Below are 16,032 nucleotides of genomic sequence, written 5' to 3'. Positions count from 1 at the left end.
TCTCAGATCCAAGTACTAACCTTGAAAGGAAGCACCAGTGTCTACACACCTGCCCTCAGCAATCATTATCCAAGGTGGAGATGAGACAGACTCTACAATACTGCTGTACAGGAAGACTCTCTAGTAAAGTCGGGACTGAAAAGCCAAGTGAAGGGAGTTTTGACATACAAATTGTTACTGAGATGTGAAGAACCACTATAGCAAAGTCAAACCAGTAACCAGGAAGGTTTCATGACTATTTAACTACTACAAATGGCAGTCTGAATGTAACAGGATTCTATCAAAACTGTTTTCAAAACCATAATGACACCTTGGTAGGAAGCAACTGCTCCATCTAGAAGAGAGAATTTATATCCCATGTCTATGGACAGTGCAAATAGAGAAAATATTTGGTTCAATTGACAAGGCCAGAATATACTCATTTTTCAGGAAGTCTGCATCAACGTGACAGAGAAGGAAAAATCCTCCCTTCAACTCTTGTTAAACAGGCATGATCTTCCACTGCAACGTTTCTTCACTCCAGAGGATTGTGTTTGCTCTACTACAAAAATAATGACATTTACAGGACCTTTAATCTTTGCCTATTTTGGTTTATGTTCTAAATAGATAGAGGAAAGGAATAAACACAACAAATGCCCTCTTCCCATAGAACATGAGCCTCCAATGCAGGAGAAAATCTAAGGTAAACTCAGAAACACCTACAAAACAATTTTAGGTCAAGCTAAAGATTAAGGGAAAATCTGACACACACTTAAGCAACGGAGAAACTAAAAAAGCTAAAAATCTCCCAAATATGTGGGATGTGGGATATGTACTACATTAACATGAAGGTAATATGCTAAGGAGGTATTTAAGATGTGTTCTTGGTACACCAAACCAAGGGAAAAAGCAATAACTGTAACTTACCATCAGATATCCAGGTGTTTGTGTCACTGTGTCTGGGATATGCTGGGGCACGTCTGTTTGTAAATTAACTTGATGACGATCCAGACACACTGTTCTGTTTCTACATATTTAAAAACTGGTTTTAGAACAAAGCCCTTTTACTTGTAAACTATTTTTGATGTGGCTTACAACATCTTTTCACACTAACATTTCATCAGCCCTCAGTATTCAATTTCTGTTTCAAGTAGCACCAATGACTGGAGATTAGACAGAAGTGGCCAAAAAGCTCTTGTTGGAAAAGTTTATACAACAAAACCAAAATCCACCAGGAAACTAGTTTCAGAATAAAACAAAGACTAACACTGAATTTTGTGTTACTTGCAACAAGGGTCATCCATAGAAGGAATATCTGAGGGCTTCATCCAAGGCCCTGTTAGAATCCAGTTAGACACAGCTCAGAGAAGTCATCTACTTACCTAATCTGGAGGGACAGAAGACAACAGAGGAGAGAGCAAAGCATAAGCCTCTGGCAATTATGGGCTAGAATACTAATCAAAAAAGAGCCTGAAGTTCCCTCAAGAACACTTGGGCAGGAATGACAATGAATTATGACATCCTGTCAGGCTACATGAGATTGGTCTCCAGAAAATGTTGGTATTTTGATTTTCGCAGCAGTATCTAAGAAGAGTGAAACTGATGCAAAAGTAACCACAAGAAAAAGAGTCATGAGCAAAAAATGGTTTCATGAAAGTATCCAACAGGAAAACTGAGCAAGAAAACAGAAGCAGCATCATTGAGGCATATACCACCTTCCTACACCAGTATGGGTGGTAAGAAAGCTTGGCAATTCCTTACCTGCAAGCCCCAAATGTTTTAAGATGGGTACACAGTGGCCTTGACAATTTCTGGTATTCTTCATCTTTTAGCACCTTGGCAGTCAAACCAGGCAGTTCTGGGGAACTTCAGCTTCTGCCTGCTGCAAATAGCGGAGGATCCCAAGTGCATCACACTCGTTGTTTTCTCTTAACAGAACGACTGACTTTGCCTTTGTGATCTCTTGGTCTACAGAAGAATCCTAAAACAAACACACACGTATTTTTAACAGCTTCTGTGTATCCACTACTTTGTGATCAAATGCACTATTAACCTGGTAACGGTTTGTCAAACCTTTATCGCATTACAGAAGTTGTCAGGCATGCTGTGTACACGATGAGCAAAGATTCTTGGAGAGGAAAACTGAAATGTGTCACACAAGTGGCATCTGTAGCTTCCAAAGACTGCATGCATTCATCTGTTAAAGCTAAGCACACGGTTTATACACACTTGTAAGTGTACTACTCGAAGCATGTGAAGTGTGACATCACTTTAACAGTGGCTGTTTCCATCTCTCCATCCACTGATTTAAGCATTAAGAAAAAAGGTCCTTCCCAAACCACTTTGTCATGGTTTGCCATGACAGCCTTTTCTGGTGAGGGGGAAGGGGCTGTAAAGATGGCTCCTGGAAGAAGCTGCTCGCAGCTCTCCCCAGCTCTGAGCCAGACCCACTGCTGGGGCTGAGCCAATGAGCCTTTGTAACAAGAAGCCTGAAGAGGAGGTTTCTTCCTCCATTCTTCTTTCTTCTGCCCTTTCTTCTTCTGGCTGGTGGCGGTGCAAGGAGTAGGAACAGTGAGAGAAACAACCATGTGGGCTCCAAGGTCAGCGATGAAAGAGAGGAGGAGGTGTGCTGGAACAGAGACTCCCTGCATTCTATGGAGAGAACTGGGGAAGCTGAGGTTTGTTTGCATTTCTTTAAAGACCCTGCAGTGGTAGAGACTCATTTTGCTAAAGCTGGCCCCAGTCCAGGGGCAGCGATTCACTTCATTAATGGCCCCGAGCCAGGGGCAGTGATTTCCTTCTTTATCACTATGGCCAGAGCAGGCCGTGTCCCGAAGGAGGGACCCAATATCCACAGCTGTAACTGTGGGGAGGAACCATATTGGGATTTATCAAAATGAGACAGAACATAGTTAAAAATGTCATCATGAATGCATTCTGTGTCAGACATTCCTGTCAGCCTTTCTTCTAGCTGGCAGAAGGGCAGGGTTTGGGCTATTTTTAGCAGAACTAGTTAAATTACAAATTCACAAACCTCCTTTATTCTTAGAAGACCAGATATTTTAGTTTGTTATATCTTAATAATTAAAAGCCCCACTTCCCTGTGTAAAATGATGCTCACCCGATGAACCATTTCTGCCTCATCTCCTGAATTAGTGAGTGTCGGCACCTTCTGAAGATTACTGTGGGTAAAAGCCAGTATTTTGAGTAACACAGCGGTTCTTTCACTGTCCATACAAGGCTGTACAACCTAAAGGTGGATACAAACCAGAGGGCTGGTAATTCATGGAATCTAGACATGCTTTACTGTGTATTTCTTCTTTTAAGAAGCACGAAGCATTGTTATATACTAAAGAACATCGGTAAATTGTAAATCTCCTGTTGAACTTATAATGTACAATATACAATTCTCACAAAGGGTGTGAATTTCTGACAGCTTCCAGAAGCAAAATTAAAACCCATCACAATCGAAATCTCACATCGGTATTTTCTTACACGTGTGATTTTTGATGATTTGTCAGTGTTGAAGTTTCTCACTGAAGTACCACTGAAGAAGTTTCACACTCCATAAGCACAGTGCACTACCTCAGATAGTCTTTAAAAAAGCCCCAAAACATGGACATTTGCAGTGCTGCCAAATCACTAGACTTTTCACAAAGAGTGATGTTTTTCCAGTTTCATGTCATGCTCAGAATGTCTGGTCTTAGAGACTTCCCAACATTCTCAATCCCCAAATGATTATGTTTTGAGTCATTGAAGAATTGAGATCATACTTGTAACATTTTATACAATTCTTCAGCTCTATACCACACTGACTGGAAGTTCCATGAGAAGACACCTCAGGATATACAGTAGCTTTCTCAAAATATTAGGTCAAATTAATTTCTGGACTGTGTGGCACAGAGCAGTCAAACAAGCATTTTACTAGCTCTGTCTTTGGAAAACTCACTTGTAGTTCTGCCACTCAATCAACAACCACAAAAACATTCTGAACATTCTGGTCACAAACAATTAAGACAGCCTACATTGCATTCAAGTGTCATTAAGACGACAGAAGTATTCTTACTTCCTCGGATTTTCACACTTTTAGCTGCTTCTTTGTTCTGCCCAAGTATTAACAACATTGGATGAAGCTGTCTGGAGCATCTCTGGTATGTTTTCAGTAGCTCAAAAACAAGTTGTGCCTTCTTCCACCCAGGACACAAGATAAGTGCTAGTGGCTAGGTGTGTATGTACAAAAGAGTTACAGTAGAGCATGAGACAACTGTTTAGAATCTTAGTCATTGTACTATTTCAGAATTTAGGGCAAAACTAAAATCCGCAAAACAGGCCTTTCAATGCTTCAAACAGAAGCTTTTAACACCACATCACCTCTTCAATGCAGATGGTACAGGCCCGAGGAACCGTGCACCAAGCTGGAGACAAATGGATGTGCAGCAACACACGGTGAAAGGTCCAAAAGTTTCATAGAAGCAGAAACATCTTGTCTTACTTGGAGCTGTGTGAGCCATTTTCAGTGGTCCCTTACAGCCTCAGTGAGTCTATGTTTCTGTGATCTAATGCAGTAGAAAATGAATGACAATGTTTTAAAAAGCAAACCAGACATTTCCATTTCACTATGTAACAGCCCCTTAAAAATCAAGCTTCATCGAGTATCAAAGTGATATGACATTAACCACTTGTTAGATATTACTTGATAAATAAGTTACAGACTCCCACACTCATGCAGTCCATCTCTGTCAATGTCTAAGCAGATGGCCTAAATAACCTGGGAAGCATCATGAAGATACTCTAAGATTACATCAGATGCACCCATTTTCAACATGCACTACCTTTTGGATCATTCATTGACATTTGCACCTTAGAACACAAAACCTGCAGTACTCTAATATATACATCCTCCACTCCTGTTTCTCAAGGCTTTGTAGCAACTGCTCGACTGCAAAAGTGTAAGAATTAGTGGGATATACAAGAAAGGATTATTTCCCTGACATGAGATGGCAACTGCATCACATCCTTGAGCTATTGGTGGCCAACAGTAAGATTCAGTGGAGTTAGGGCCTACAACTTTTTTCCAAGTAAGTTCCTACAGAAAGAGAAATAAAGAGTTCTACCTGAAAATCGTGTGCTTGAAACACCAACAAGGCAACACAAAGCACTGAGCAATTTAAAAGCCTTTGACCCACTGCATAATACATTTCCTTAACACACAATATGATAAGAGTTCTTCTGGGATGAGGAGTTAAATTCTTACATCTAATTCAAATGCCATCATTTGTAGCAGTGGTTGATGGATCAGATGAAACTGTACAATTCTACAGTCTCTCTGAAGCATAATTTACTCAACAGTATGAACAACCTCCTACACATTCCTCAACCAAAATTAGCTACTATAGTATTTAGTATCTGAAAGTTAAGGTATGATACTAGTCTTAAAAATACTAAATGTAATGTATTACATTAGCATTACCCTTTCCAGATCTTCAAGAAGTGGTGCTGTTTCCAGAATTGATGGTGGCTTCATTTTCTTGCCAAGAAAGACAAAGTTTTTCTTCAAGATTTTCAAAACTCTGAAACCATATGAAATAGATGACAAAGGCAATACTTAGTAAATGGGTTTGAGCTTACATCCAATTTAAAAACTGGTTTTTTTGAGAAGAATTAGCCAAAGAAATGTAAACAGAAATGAAATACAACTCACACACACGTCACACAGCACAGTGCTGAGACTCCTACTGTCCCCTGACTTGGCCATTGCCTCTTGCTTTTTTTCTTTTTGTCTCTTCCCCTGCATTTTTTTTTGCCCTTCATATTTTCACAGAGGCACCACCAACTTTGCTGGCTTGCTGACCTTTGGTCTGGTCTTGTTGCTGATGTGGCTGGATTCAGTCCCTGATGTCCCTCCACAGAGTCCCTCCACAATGACTACTCTTGTAGCCTCAACACTACCCACACCTTCCACATATATGACACACGTTTGCAGAGGTTAAATGGAAGTTATATCCTGGAATTACCTGTTGCTCATTTTCAGTTCTATGTGTCTTCAAAGGATCAGAATTTAAGCACTGCTGAAGCCTGAGAAATATACAAATATTAAATTCAATGGAAATGCAAAAGGAAAGTGTAATCGATAAATATCACCAATATTTCTAAAATGGCACGAAACAGTTCACCTACAAAATATCTCTGATGTATTACCTGTGCCAACAAAAACCCTCAAATATGGAAGAAGAAATCAAAAAGGACCATTTTGGATGTAAAATTTACTATTAGGTTTTAGGTATCTGAAAATAACCCGAAGGTTTTTTTAACCAAGACAATTGGTGGGTTCCTCAACTTCAGAAGAAAATCAGATGGGACTGCAGGAAAAAGGTGTCTTAAAGTTGCAAAACCATGAAACAATGTATCTTTGCAATAGTTAAAACTTGAATTAAAAACACTCCTCAGGTTGTTTACATATGCAGCAAGTGATTTACAGCATAATAAAAGCCTTGCACAAGTCAACTCAGTCAGATTTCATTCAGCTTGAAAACTTTATCAATCACACTAAGAATAACAGAAGGCAACTGAATATGCTGAGTGTGCAGAAACGTACTGCCTCATCACAGCCTTGTTTTCAAGCTACTGTTTAGAAAGAATTGCTATTTTTACTGTGGTCTGGATAAGTATCAGCAGCTTCTAATGGCCTCCTTCCCCAATACCATGTGCACACATCTGGTCTTACCCTCTGCCCTTTTAGCTGTCTAAGAAGAGTAGCTGGAAACATACTACAGCTCCTAATTATCTGGCTAAACAATTGTTTCAAATATGTAACATACTGTACCATACCTGTCTGTGTGAACTGCTGGATTTTCCTTGAAAGGCAATCCTGGGATTGTTTTGACAATCTATCAAGAAAAGACAAACCCTTTTCTGGCAGTAAAATACTGTTTAAGAGCAACATTTTAGAAAAAAAAGATTACTGAGCTCAAGGTGGTTTTCTTACCTAACCGAATTTTCTTCATTAAGAATGAAGCATGCAACGAGAACATCAACCACACAGGAGAATCGGTTCATGTTCACAGCTCAAGCTATAGCTTCTGGCAGCTCTTTCTTTGAAGAATCTGCCCCTGGATTCCCCCAACAACTACCAAAAGCTGGCCACACAAAACCACTACACATCTTCACAGCACTAGAGCAAGTGAGCACAAAAGGAGACACAACCTGTTCAAAGTCCATCGTTGCAATCTAAAAACCAAAACCACCAGAACCACAAACTTGAAGGACAATGTTCTCTTTTAACTAGATCAAGAGTTAGTCCCAGATTTCTTACAGAAAAGGACGTGATAGCTGACTACAGTATTCCTAATCTGCCTTACAGATGCTTCACTTAATTCATTCTGACATTTGAATAGAAAATCTAACACTTACAGATGTGGTAGTTTCACTGTCATCTGTGTTGGAGCTTTGTCATGTCTTTTCAAGAACAGAACCAGATACAGCAAGATCTAGAAAGACAATTTTAAAAGATGCAGAAACACGTTTGTGATTATCTGAATCTATGAAAGGCCAGTGTTTTTACAGTTGGTTGCAACTGACTTCTTTCTCTGCTTGTCTCATTTTCTAATGGCAAAAAGAACAACCAAAAGACAGTTGTATTTACATAAAGATATGCAAATGAACTGAGTGAACAAGGACAGAGGATATTTATAGTGATTCAAGTCTGTTTTAAACAAGACAACTCACAGAAAACATTCAAGTTACCTCTGTGTAGAGAAATCCCTCTAAACTCAAATCAAACAGTAAGGTATCACTGATCAATGCTACAAGTTATTTCAACAGTATCTAATGCTTTTCAGCATATCAACAAATGACCCTGCAACTCACCCTTTGTCTTATCAAGTACAAAATGCTTTAGAATATTCCTGCATCTGCTGATTTGATTGCTCTTTGTAAACTCTGATACATAGGCAGTGTTTGTTAGGATACCTTTTGTTCCACTTGTTGGATTCCAACTGATACAGTAGTTCAATATATCCAGGTAAAGACAAATGATGCACTGCATGAATGATTGCTGCCAACACACACGGTTCCCACTTGTTTCAGGATCTGTTGATACCTTCTGCTGGAGCAGCACTGTCCTCAAATCAAGTGCAGGATTAACAACTTTCATTGGAAGAGAGTCAAGATTTAATGATGTTTGGGTCTCCTGATAATCTGCTGAACTCACTGCATTCTCTTCAGCTTGCTCAAAATGAGCAAAGCTGCTTAAGACGAGATCATCATTAACGCATACCTAAAAAACCCAAGTATTTGACTGACCAGAATCAACAAGCAAGTCACCATCACATACTGCTTTAGAATTTACTTGAAGCTGGAGACAACAGGAAGACATATGCAGTATGTACAAATGCTTTCTGAAGAGTACTCATTCCAGGGCAGGAAAGTTGGTCATATCTTCCTCTATGTTCTCCAAACAGGTGTTACTTACCACTTTCATGCTTTTGCCTAAAATTCTGTGCTCAGTTTTCTATCAGCTTTCAACATTTTTAGAAAAACTATCTTAGTTTTATGTCCCTTTGATTCAGAGTGCATCCAAACCTGGCAGGAAAAAACAATATTCAACTTCAAAGTTCTCACTGGCTCAGAGAGAAGTGACACTTGCCAACTGTGATTGTGAACAGAGAAGGTATTCAAATTAAGATGTAATCCAAGTTATTGTCTACAGTGAAGACCACAGCTCTAATGTTAGAAGTCTTGGTAAAATACTCCAAACGGCAGCAGTTTTCAAACACAGTTATTTTTGTCTACTAGGCAGCTGCTTAAGTCTGACAGTAGCTGCAGCAGAGATTTAGCAGGAGTTACGCACTTTGGTAAGTGCAACGAGCTTTCTTCCTTTCTCCCAACTGTTTGGGAATTCAGCCTTATGCACATATGAACTTGTATTTATTTTCATAACACCATGACACTGCCTTCTTGAAATATCTTTAAGTGTATCACAAAGAAGGACAAGAGTACAGTAAATTCACATAGTTGTTCATCTGAAGTACTTGGGGGACTTCATTTGCTTGTCAATACCTTCCAAAGCGGTTCACAAGTTTCCACCTCACAGAATTCATTCCAAAGTTCACAAACAACTGATTTAGAAAATAAATCTTCTAGTAAGTTAATGATTGCACTTCTACTGTATATGGCAAATTACAAAATTCACTTGCAAATAACACTTTTCGGTCTTAAATTTGTCACAAAGTTATAACTTCTACAGCACAGTGCACAAAGAGGTTTGTAGAGAGAAAAATATCTTACCTTTTCACCTTTTATTGTCACATAAAGGAAAACATCAGATGTGGTATCTTCTACAGCACATACTTTGGCTGTCGTCTGGGTAGTAGCAAAACTGAGTGATGGTGTTTCAAGGACGCAGCTGCCTGTTCTTTCCTGCTCTTCTCCAGCCCAGTGTTTCCTCACTAACCCAGCATCTGGAAGAGCAAACAATGGGTGCTTTAAAAGTCTCCCTCTCACTGCAGTGGTGACAAGTTTCTGTTGATCTCCTGGGGACTTTACTTTGGGTTTGGTTTGACATTTGGAACACCTGGACTTGAGAATTCTCCCTCCCTTTTCCACCCCCCTTTTCACATTTGTTGCCTGCGATTCTCCCTTTACAGTTCTTGCTGGACATTTATCCAGACTCTGTGCTCTGCACTTGAAACAACCAGCAGATGATTTCTGATGGAACCTGAGGCTCTCTGCACTGGCCTGATGCAAAGGCAATTTGCATCAAAACTCCTCCAAAATCCTTGTTTTTCTCTCACAATTGCACCAAAACCTCATTTTATCCCTCACAACTCCCCCAAACCCCACTTTTTCCCCTCAAAACGCATCCAAAACTCCACTTTTTCCCTCAAGATGGCACTTTTTTACCCAGCAGTTCCCAAAAATCCCACTTTTACCCTCAGAATAGCACCCAAAACTCACTTTTCCTCTGAAAATACCTCCAAAACCTCACTTTTTCATTCAGAACTCCACCAAAACACCACTTTTTCCCCTCAAAACACTTGAGTTTGCCCAACAGTTCCCTGCTGAACCATGTGGGTCTCCTGGCTCCCTTCCTGGACTTCCTACCCGCTGCATGCTCGGATCCTCAGCCTGGAAAAAGGGATCTTTGAATACAGACCAACTCTCTTGGGCCTCTTTGTCCTCTAATACCCTGTCCCACAAGATGTCCCCTAGCAATTGCTTGAAAAGCCCAAAGTTGGCCCTGCTAAAGCCCAGGGCTGTGGTCCTGCTTGGTATTCTGTTCCTACCACACCAGATCCTGAACTCCACCATCTCGTGGCTGCTGCAGCCAAGGCTGCTCTCGACCTCCACCACTTCCACCAGACCCTGCTTGCTCATGAGCACAAGATCCACTAGTGCTCCTCTCCTAGTTGGCACATCCACCACCTGCCTCAAGAAGTGATCATCCATGCACTGAAGGCATCTCCTAGACTGGAGTGGCAGCCATGTAGGTCTGCCAGCAGGTGTCTGGGTAGTAGGATGTGCTGCACCAGCCCTGCTACCCACCCGCCCTCTCCTGGCCAATAGCCACAGCCTACTGCTGCCTGGGGAGGAGCTCAGTCTCTGCCTTGAGCTTTGGTCAAAAACCCTGAGGGGCTTTGGCCAGAATAAGTCTTGAAAGGTTGAAAGCTCTCGAGCCCCTGAAGCACCTGGCTAGGGCACTGCAGTGCTCAGCAGAGAGCAGGGCAGCAGCCTCAGAGGGGCACAAAAGCAAGCGAGTCCCTGCCACGTCCCCCCAGGGCCAGATGCAGCCAGAAGCACCCAGCACACACTTACAGAGACAGCCACGTCTCTGGGAGCACTGCTGACAGCCACGGACAAGGAGCCTTCCTCAGGGACGTGCTGCAGAGCCACGGCACTCAGCTGGACTCGTGCTGGCAGCCTGATGACAACCTGGCCAGAATGCCCTGGGAAACACCAGCGCCTGCCCCGGGAGACATCCGTCTGCAAAACAGCACAGGACAGCACTGAGACAGAAGCGAGTGCTGGGGCCAGCGCCGCTGCTCCTCTGGCCTGGAGCACAGGCGCCGTGTGCCTGGGGCTCTGCTCCAGCTGCAGGAGGAGGCACTGCCATGGCCTTGTGTGGAGCTGCTTTTTGCTTGGCAACAGGGGAAGGGAACTGCAGCGCTGTCCTTGTAAGCAGCTCTCAGAACATGCCCTGGATCTGAGCTGGATCCACCTCCAGCCCGGCCAGGCCAAGCTGGTGCCTCTGCCATCACTACTGAAGAAGCGAAATCTAAGCCAGAAGAGGAGGTGGTACAAAATGGAGCAGAGCATGGGGATCCCAGTCAGAGAAGGAGGAAGGAAAGAGCAACACTGGACCAGAGACCCCCCTGTAGCCCGTGGTGAGAGAGCAGCTGTGTCCCTGCAACCCCTGGAGAGCAATGTCAGGGCTGAGAGGCACCAGCAGCTCTGGGTCAGTGCACTGGTAGGGAAGAGGGTGGCAGCGGGGTCACAGCAGGGCCCCTCAGTCCTGCTCCGCTCCCTTCCTGAGGGAAACCGCTGGTTTCTAGCAAGCCCTGCCCTGTCTTGGAGCTCTGGTTTCAGGAACCTGACCAACGCTGTGGGCTTCCACAGGAGCAGTGGCAGGCAGGCAGGCAGGCAAGCAGCACTGATGGTTTCTGCTACAGTACCTGCAGGATGGTATCAGGCCCATCCTCAGGGTACCTTCTGCTCAGAACAATGTTGAAGATGCAATTCCAGCTGCACCTGTAGGTCTTGGAAGTTCTTGTCAGGTCAATGGTGGCACCTGTGAGGAAGGGAGAGCAGATGACTGCAAGAGCCACAGATCAGGAGGCCTCGGTGCCCCGAGATCAGCTGAGCAGCTCCAAGCCTGTCACTCCTGTCCCTGTGGCAGGACAAAGGCTGAGGGTGCTGGGAGACAGCAGGCGCCCATGTGGGTGTCAGCAGAGCAAGGCTGAGGGCCTGCTGCACCGGCAGCAAAGATGACCCAGCCAGTCCCCTTCCAACTGCCATGGAGAGGAGCAGAGTCCCTCCATCAGCACAGGAACGTGTGTGGGGGCAGCAGCAGGGGCACACACGGGCTGTGGGCAGGCCTTCCTCTTGGGCTGCAGCGAGCGTGGGAGCTCCCCCACTTTGGAGAGCAGTGCCTGGAGCACAGTCTCCTTGGGGCTTGCTGCACACAGGCACGGGGCAAGGAGATGGGGCTGCCTGTGTCCTTACCCAAGCTTTTCAGGGCCCAGTTAGACTTGATCATGTCTTCTAAACTCATCCCCAACGCTCCCTGGTCGTCTTCCTGGGAAAGCCATGAAGGAACACAGAAAAGGCCATCAGCAGGCTGCTCAGTGTGCCTGCTGGCACCCAGAGATGCAAAAGGTCGGCGTCAGCAATTGGAGGCAAGCCTTGTCCATGGAGCTGAGAGCTGCTGCTGCTGACCTGAGCCACAGAGGCTGAGAAACACTGTCTGAGGCTGTGGCTGTGAGCTGGATTGACAAGGGTTCCCACACCCTCATGGGCACCCTCCATGCTCTCCAGGTCAGCTGGGAGATGGGCTCAGGCCCTGCCAGCGGTGGCTGGCCCTCTGAGCGTGCCTGGCTCTCAGCCCTGCCTCAGGGGTGCAGCCAGAGCACCGGCACTAGGAGGGAAAGGACGTCAGGAGTCCTGCACTGCCTGCAGCAGCTCATTAAACTGGAGAAGGACCAGGGCAGGGCAGAAGCTCAGCCAGCAAGGCCCTGGCTGCTCCCTTGCAGGAGGTGCCCATCCCACCAGTGTCACCAACCTCTGTGCGTGCCTTTGCCTGCATCCTCCACGCTGCCAGCAGGGTCCCACAGTAAATGCCAACTGCAATTGACATCAGCAAGAGACAGTTATTTGCCTGGGGCCGCAAGCAGTCCTGCACTCACCTTGTCTCCTCCCTGTTGCCTTGGGCTGGGACAGCAGGTTAACTGGAGAGGTGGGGAACGGGAGCTGCAGAGAGAGGCCGCGTGCCTCTGTCCGGGAGCCATCAGCCCAGGCTCCAGGGGCTGCGCAGCCCTGGGCTCCAGCTGTGCTCGGGGCCCCATTTCCCCTCCCTGCTTCCCTGAGCTCTGACACCAGGCTACAGGGGCCAGGGGAGGGAACTGTCCATCAGTCCCCTGCATGGCCCCTCTGGCAATCTCCAGTTCAGGCTTGGAAATACACAGACCCTTCTGTCCCAGACACAGGCTGAGCCCTCTGGCTCGCTGCCCAGAGCAGCATTGTGCCGGAGACAGCACCAGCCTTAGCGGTCGTACAAAAGCTGGTCCCAGTCAAGGACATGCTCAGGAAGCACTTGGGCCCCAGAATTCCCACACACAAACAGGAGAGCTGCCCATCTGAGGGCTGCCATCCAGCACACACGGGCGTTTGCTCTCGCCAGCTCACCCAGAAGCACTGCAGGCACCGCCAAGAGCTTGTTTTCAAGGGCTGCCCTGAACCTCTTGCTTTCCAGGGGTGTCTTCAGCCTGAAACAGAGGGAGTCTTGTGGCCATCAGTGAGCCGAGCCTGGAGCAAACCCCTTCACAGGCAGATTTCCCTTTTCAGGCTGAAAAGCCCGTGTTTGGATGCCTGCTGCTGACAGAGAGAGAGCTGGCAGAGCAGCGCCCAGGAGGAACACATCCTGTGCTCACCCTTCAGCAGTGCCAGCAGCTTTTGCCCAAGGGAAGGCCTCCAGGAGCACCTTCCAAAGGCCTTGACAGTCATGCTGGGAAGCAAAGAGGTGGAGCAGACACGGAGACTGCATTTCAGCAGTCTTTCTGCTGGGGACCTTGCTCTCTGTCTGGCTGAGAATGCAGGCGTGCTCTCGCTGCCATCACACAGCTCTCTCTAAGGGCTGTTTCTGCACAGCTGGGAAGCGCAAGAGCCTCGTCTGGCTTTGCTCTCAGGGCCCTCCCACACCTGCATGGTCTCTTGCCACAGCTGGGGTTCAGCCTTTCCCTGTGCAAGTGGCTGGCTAGTGACTGTGCCAGCGTGGCCAAAGTCTGGGCCTCTGGCAGATGTGCGAGAGAGAGTGCCAAGGGGCTTTGCTCTTGGCTCTCCCTGTGAATGGCCACAGCCCCAGCAGTGCCCAAGCTGCGGTGCCCAGGGGGGAGCAGGGGGCAGCTGCCTGGGGAGGCCTCTCTGCTCTCTCCTGGGCTTGTGCTGGCCCTCAGACCTTCCCTTTCTCCCCCTGTCCCCAGCAGAAGCATGCAGCACGTACCTAGCAAAGGTGTTGGAGGGTGGCAGCCGGTTCCACAGGCAGACTGCCAGTGTGCAGGCGAGGCTGAAGATCATCCCTGGGCAAAGAAACCAGAGAAAAGTCAGGCCTGTCTCTTAAGGCCTCTTCTCAGGGATGAGAGAGTGTTTTGCCTCCCTGCAGGGACACAGGCAGAAGACAAAGGCATAACGGGCAGAGGAGCCTGCGCTTCTCCTGCCGCTGCTGCCACGGGCACAGCGCAGCTCTCCCAGCTCATCCCTAGGACCTGGCAGCAAGCTGCAGTGCTGAGCTTACCTGGAACCTCTCGGGCTCTGTGGTACCACGCCACAGGCCGCTCTGGAGCAGGGACCGAGCTGGGAGCTGATGGCAAGCTGACATCCAGCTCTACACTGATGGTCCTATGGCAGGAGAAACAAAAGAGGTGCCGCTTGCCCACTGTCTGCAGGCTGTGTGAGCCAAGGCCCTTGCCAGCAGCTGGGCTCTGGCAGCCTCCCAGGGCATGTCCCAGCTGCAGAGAGAGAGGGCAGCAAGGGTGGGCTGCTTCCAGGGCTCTCCCCTCTCCTTTCCCCATCCCTAGCTTCACAAGGCCTGCAGTGGGAGGAGAGGAACCAAGGTGGCAGCAGCCCAGCCAGCAGCCCAGCCCCACTCTCCCCTCATCCCTCCCTGCACCCCCTCGGACCTGCTCGCCTGGGCTGGCTCCGCTGCCTTTCCTCTGGCTTCCGCGAGGGCCGTCGGCCTCTTGCCGCCGTTGCCTTTCTTCTCGGCATCTCTGGGCAGAGACAGGCTCCCTGCTCACACCCCAATCGAACCACACAATCGTTTGGGTTGGAAAAGCCCTTTGAGCTGATGCAGTCCCAGCCCTCTCCTCACCCTGCCAAGCCCAGCACTGACCCACAGCCCTCAGCACCTCAGCTCCACGGCTTTGGGATCCCTCCAGGGCTGGGCGCTCCCTGGGCAGCCTGGCAGAGGGGCTGACACCCCTCTCAGAGAAGCAGACATTCCTTTATGGGAGCGCTGGGTGCACGGCGGATCGCTCCACTCAACGTGCCCCTGTGCAAGGAAACAACACTCCTCATACACATCAGAGAAACCAAGTGATGGTCTTGTACTTGGGCCTCACTGACACTGTTGGGAAGCTGTTTCTCTGCTCTGTTGTAAGGCTCTCTCCCTCAGCCACCCCCCAGGCTGGTTTTAAGGGCCTCAGCTCACAAGTGTCTGCACAACAGAGAAGTGGCCATTGGTGCTTTGAACCCTGTGCTTGCAATTCTCTCACTATTCAACTCAACATCCAACTCAGGTGTGTATAAAACAGCAAGTGAGGGTAGGAACTTGAGGACTGTACATGAGAAATCTCTCAAGTCTGTTATCAAAAAGACTCCTGAGGAAGAGCAGTGAGGTCAAGAACAGGGACACTCATGGGGGCAGGAATGAGGGTTCTGACAGGCCCCTCAGACAGCCTCCCCCTCCCATATTATGATGGGTTCATCAACAGAAAGACAGCCTGGGGCTGGGAAGGTGGAAGATCACATTGCTCACACTCGCAGCCTAGGACCAGGAGAACTCTGTTCAGACCTTCTGGCAAAACTTTCCAAAACTCCATGTCCCAAATAATCTTTAAGTCAAGGATTTGACAGATTGACAGAGCCCAGAGGCTGGTGATCAACGGCACAGAGTCGAGTTGGAGGCCTGTGGGCAGTGGAGATCCACAGGGATGGGTTCTGGGGCCAGTCTGGTTCAACATCTTCATCAACCACCTGGGTGAGGGGACAGAGGGACCCTCAGCAAGTTCCCTGCTGGCACCAAACTGGGAGCACTGGCTGATTCACCAGAGGTTGTGCTGCCAT

The 16,032-nt window shown here is 47.0% G+C and overlaps 1 pseudogene; it reads right to left on the bottom strand.

The window, feature by feature from the left end:
• Positions 1–14,955, bottom strand: part of LOC133629301 (uncharacterized) — a 101,765-nt pseudogene extending 86,810 nt beyond the window's left edge.
• Between the last annotated feature and the right edge of the window lie 1,077 nt (positions 14,956–16,032).

The sequence above is a fragment of the Colius striatus genome, unplaced genomic scaffold (genome assembly GCF_028858725.1).
Source record: "Colius striatus isolate bColStr4 unplaced genomic scaffold, bColStr4.1.hap1 scaffold_38, whole genome shotgun sequence".
Taxonomy (NCBI): domain Eukaryota; kingdom Metazoa; phylum Chordata; class Aves; order Coliiformes; family Coliidae; genus Colius; species Colius striatus.
Note: the sequence above shows the minus strand (reverse complement) of the source record. Positions and strands in the feature narration are given on the sequence as shown.